The following is a 5,585-nucleotide window of genomic DNA, read 5'->3' as shown; positions in this document are numbered from 1 at the left end:
AATTGTTATTAAATAAGTCAAAACCTAATATTAATTATGTCTTTTAACCTCCTAGACTTCTACATAAAAGAGTTATTAGATAAGTCTATTCAATTCTAATCAGTCATCTCCTAAAAATACCTCCCATACATGCGTCCCATACATTGTAGTCTCCCCCACGACTTTAAACCTTATACTTCTTCCTCATGGCTCTCTTCTGGAATCTGGATTTCTGGTTGCTGCTTTGGAGGCTTATATTTTATGATGCTTACACATATACCTTTTCCTCACTAAGGGATCTCTTCTGGACTTCTTGTTGCTACTTGCTACCTGTTGGCTGTTTCTACATACAAGTATCAAGTATGTATATTATTATATTTTTGGCTGCCTTTTGGAAATTGAAATTGAACAATGTTTTATATAATGGTATTTGAGTTGATATTACTACTTTTCATATAATGGTATTTGAGTTGTGTATTACTGTGTGTGTATATATATAAATATATATATATATATTATTTTATTTATACGATGTGCCTCACATAGGCACATTTGTGAGGCACGCGCCTTGCGCCTAGGCCCCAGGACCCCTTTGGCCTAAGTGCGCCTTTAACAACTTTGAATAGAAGTATTTATGTGTGTTTTTCTTATTTATTTTAATGTCAATTTAATTCACATTTTAGTATCAAACTATCATGCATTAAACATAAATAGAAAAGAGAAACGGGCTATATATAAATTTGGTTTTGTTTAATTATTTAATGTATATGAACATGATTTTTATATTAATCTACAAAAGCATTCAAAAAATTTTAACATAATTATTATATTATTTAGTTTTTTTTAACATTTTTTAATCAAGGGTAAAATGGTAATTTTAAGTCATTGAGGCTGATCGTTCAGAATACTTGTCAAACGCTCATTTTCATTCTGGCCTTTTAATCATCACTCCGGACTTGATTATTTTGTTTTATCTAACAACCCCTATATCAATATTACAAAATGTTTGAAAATCATATAACCTCTAGTTAAAGAGTAGCTTCATTGACTATCAAAGTGAATATTTCTCTTGTTTACATATGTTTGGGAGCAATTATCTTCATCTTTGTGTGAAACATATAACAACCCACATCATCAACAACAGAATTTCCAAATGAAGTACGATGCCTGGACTTCTGATCAATCTTGACAAAACCCTAGCTAAAATCTCTCTGCACTTTTAAGTTTGCTACGTAATTGGAACTGACAAGAAAATCCGTAGGAAATCTTTAGAACACATTAGTTTCTATTTTTTATTAAATGTTTAATTTCTAGTTCCTAAAAACTTTATAATTAATTTATTAACGAATTACATATTGTTACTTTATTTTCCTTCCTTCTTTGACCTATTACCACATGATCTGTTAGTAATAATGTAATATTTATTTGTTTGACATTGGAGACACTTGCTGAATGTTTCTGCCCTCTTATTACATTGCTCTTTCTCATGGCCAAATGCAACCCCTTATCCTTTTTAGATTTTAGGTTTGCTCTTGGCTGCTTTCCTAACGAGTTGCATTTTTATAAATCGTTTTTACAGTCGAGCTTTTTTTGACAAGAGGATCTCCCAGGAAGTCAGTGGAGATGCACTTGGTGAGGTATGGTTTGTTCAAGTATATCACAAATAACTGTTAAGCAGACCCTTAACCACTAGTTCATAAAATATATTACTCGCATTTGATATATTGTGCATTCACAGGAGTTCAAATGATATGTCTTAAAGATTATGGGAGGATGTGATAAGCAAGGTTTCCCAATGAAGCAGGGGGTGTTGACTCCAGGTCGAGTCCGCCTTCTATTTGTGCGAGGTGGGTTAACTAGAGTTTTGTTCTTGTAATTTTATATCTTTTCCTATTCAATGTGGATGTTAGTCATCTGAGCACGTAGGTCATGTTTGGCAATAATAAGCTAGCAAATAATTCAACTTATTAAAAGGGCCCAATTTGGTAAGCCATAATAAACTTGCTAGCTTTTTGAAAAGCTACTTCAGATGGCTTTTCAATAAGCTTCTTCCACTTTTGCACCTCATCTGATAGAATTGAGTAATATTCCAATATGCTTTTAGCTCGTTTTGCATTGTCATCTAGCTTATCAGTAGTTTTTACCACATATGACTAGTCCATTAACTTGCTTATCAGCTGACTACTAGCTTATTAGCAATCTGCTAGTTTGTTGATAAGCTGACTACTAGCTTATTAGCAATCTGCTAGTTTGTCAAACGTAGGCTAATGACTTGTACATTTTCCAGGTACTCCTTGCTTCAGAGGATATGGGAGGCGTAAGGGAGAACGTCATAGGAAGTCTGTCCGTGGACGCATAGTGAGTCAGGATCTTTCTGTTTTGAACTTGGTGATCGTGAAGAAAGGTGAAAAGGACCTACCTGGGCTGACTGATGTTGAGAAGCCAACGATGAGAGGTCCCAAGAGGGCGTCAAAGATCCGCAAGCTTTTCAACCTCTCTAAGGAAGACGATGTAAGGAAGTATGTCAACACCTACCGCCGGACCTTCACAAACAAAGCTGGTTAGTTCTTCATCCTTCTTCCTCCTGTTCCTGTGGTTAAGATACATTGGTAAAACCATATATTTATACATGTATATGTATAATCAACGAGAACCATATAAAAGGTTGAGAAGCAGAGAATCATGTCTTGTTTCATATTGTGAAAAAACGCATATGAAAAATACAATGTTGTTTCACAATGTGAAACAAAAAATTCACATTAAAGGTAATCACATTCCAAAACAATATGTTAAATCCTAGCCTTAAATGGAAAAATATATCATGTAAAATAATAATTTTTGATTGGTTTTCACGGGTTTGTATTCTTTTTGTGGCTATCATTTGATTATTCCCTTAGGCCTTATATATATATATATATATGTCAATCTTGAAAACCTGTCAATGTGATGCAAATACTAACCACCTCTACAAACAAACAAATGCAATTCCCATGATAAATGAGCTTATGAAACCATTTGAACAGGTAAGGAATGCAACAAAGCTCCAAAGATACAAAGGCTGGTGACACCATTGACGTTGCAAAGGAAAAGAGCGAGAATTGCTAACAAGAAAAGAGAATCGCCAAGGCCAAGTCGGAGGCAGCCGAGTACCAAAAGCTTCTTGCGACTAGATTGAAAGAGCAAAGGGAAAAGCGTAGCAAAAGCTTGGCCAAAAAGAGGTCGATACTATCTACTGTTTCTAAACCATCTATTGCTGCATAATGTTGTGATTTTTAGGTCACTTTTCCTACTTGTTGCTCTCCTAGAATCTGTGATTTTAATTTACTTTTTGTGTTTTCGATTTACATTTATATGGTAATTATATATGTATAGACTTGAAGCTGTCTTCAAGTTTTGTTACCTTGATAAGGAAGTAGTACAAGCACAATCAAATCATTGCATGCTTTGGGGTTTGATAGGTGATGTTCATCTTATTAGAGTTGGAATTTGGTATATGGTTATTCATAAAATTTGGTATATAATCATATAGTTTGTAAAAAATCTATGTATTTTAGTTGATGTACAAATATATATGTGAATACGATAAAGGTGAAAATGAAAAATAAAAAAGTAAACGATATATGGAAATTAATTAAAATAGAAATTTGCAGCCGTTGGTTTCACCTCTTAACCATGTTCTCTCCAGATTACAATAATAGGCATAATATCCTTACGACCCTAGCTATACAATAAATCTTTTTTACACTTTTGACCCTTGTCCGAAATATCCTAGGTTTTGTAATTGGGAACATGTCGTATTGTGGACCTACCATATGTCTAGCAGGGGTGTAACCTCAGTATGGTGTTTTTTAAAAGGTGCGATTTTTTGAAATTTTTTTACCCCCACCCTCCATATGCAATCAAGAAGCCGTCTTCCTCTCTTTATATATAATGAGTATTGTGGGGACCAAAAAAAATTACCCAAAAATTTCTTTTCGCAAAAAAATGTACGTGCACGTGACTTTTCCCGCAAACCGGCTTTCCACGTCAGTAACTTTTCAACCCTTGTCAATGGCTCGTGAAGTAAGTTTTCCGTAACCCTTTGTCAACATAAAACAATTTTGTAGTTTTTCTTGTAGTTTGATTTTATAGTTTGTAGTTTGAAGTWGTATACATCTTGTTTCTACTGTATTATTTTGTAGTTTGAAGTTGTATACATCTTGTTTTCTATTGTATTATTTTGTAGTTTGAATGCATGTGTTAGTGATTTCTTTACGATATGAGATCTAACGAAAAATCTGGAAAAAAAAACATTTTCCAGGCCGAACCAAGAACAGGTATGCATTTGTGTGATCCAGGTTCGCTATTTTCATCCGGTCCGGGAAAAAAATCGAGTTCCTTTTCATATTTTGATAAATGCACATCTGTTAATTTATTATTTGGACCTATAACTCATTATTTAATCTCTACTTCATACAATGTTTTTATAAAAAAATTCATATTTACATATTATTAAGTCCTTATATTTTTCATATTTACACATTTGGTTTGGTCATTGTATTTACCATTTATATTAATTAGGTCCTTGCACTTACAATACTTACATATTAGGTCCATGTGCTTATCATAATTACAAATTAGGTCCTTGCATTTATAATGGTTATAAATTAGGTCCCTTTACTTTCCATAATTACAAATTAGATCCCCTATACTTTGAATATCTAAAGATTTGTCCCATATAATCATATTAGTTACATACCATATTAGGTACATATACTTACCATAATTATAGATTAGGTGCATGTACATACAATAATTACAAATTTGGTCCTTGTACTTAGATTAGTTACATATTAGGTCTTTGTACTTATATTAGTTATATACTAAGTCTATATAATTTGAGTACTTACTTATTAGGTCCCTGTACTTATGTACTAATTGATTCGGTTGATATAATCATAACAATTGATTGAATTACTATGTGGGAGGATTTTCATTTGTGTCTTTGAGGCTCAAGTGTCAGGCAGGTCTCGTATCATTTATTAGGGCTACATTGACTCCTGCCATAGAGTCCCTTTTTAGGGAGACTCCTTTCGATCCATGGTTGGACGTGACAATGCATGGTGGAGACCCCATGTTGATTGTCATGTTCCTATAGAGGCAGTTGGACCCTGCCCTCGAAGGGATGAGGAGTTGTGGTATGATATTTTTGGGTACGGGTTTCGCTTTGGGCAAGAGGAATTTTGTCTTATCACAGGACTCCTTCTCAGAGAGCAGCCTAGTAGCCCACCATCTGTCCCTATGATAGGATTGCTTCCTTCTTAGGGTCTTTCCAGATGCAGCAGGACCTAGTTTGAAGGATCCCACGCATCTAAAGATTTCATACGTGCTTGACTAGTTTTGGGACATGAACGACCTTACTGACGAGGATGTTGTTTGAGTTTGTTCCTTGTTGATGGAGGAGTTGGTTTTTCTAGGTCGTCAGCCGTAGTAGTTTGTTAGTGACGTGCTAATCAGGGTCATCAAGGATTTCTGAGTATGAAACCAGTTTCCATGGAGATCCTTCATCTAGGCACCCACCTACAAGCAAATGGATGGTGCCATCAAGAAACACATGGACAATAAAA

At 34.4% G+C, this 5,585-nt stretch overlaps 1 pseudogene; it reads left to right on the top strand.

Annotated features, from left to right (window-relative positions):
• The first annotated feature begins 1,565 nt into the window (after nt 1-1,565).
• Nucleotides 1,566-3,240, top strand: LOC112507944 (annotated as a pseudogene).
• Nucleotides 3,241-5,585: the final 2,345 nt, after the last annotated feature.

The sequence above is a fragment of the Cynara cardunculus genome (assembly GCF_001531365.2).
Source record: "Cynara cardunculus var. scolymus isolate 2C chromosome LG 2, CcrdV1, whole genome shotgun sequence".
Taxonomy (NCBI): Eukaryota; Viridiplantae; Streptophyta; class Magnoliopsida; order Asterales; family Asteraceae; genus Cynara; species Cynara cardunculus.
Note: the sequence above shows the minus strand (reverse complement) of the source record. Positions and strands in the feature narration are given on the sequence as shown.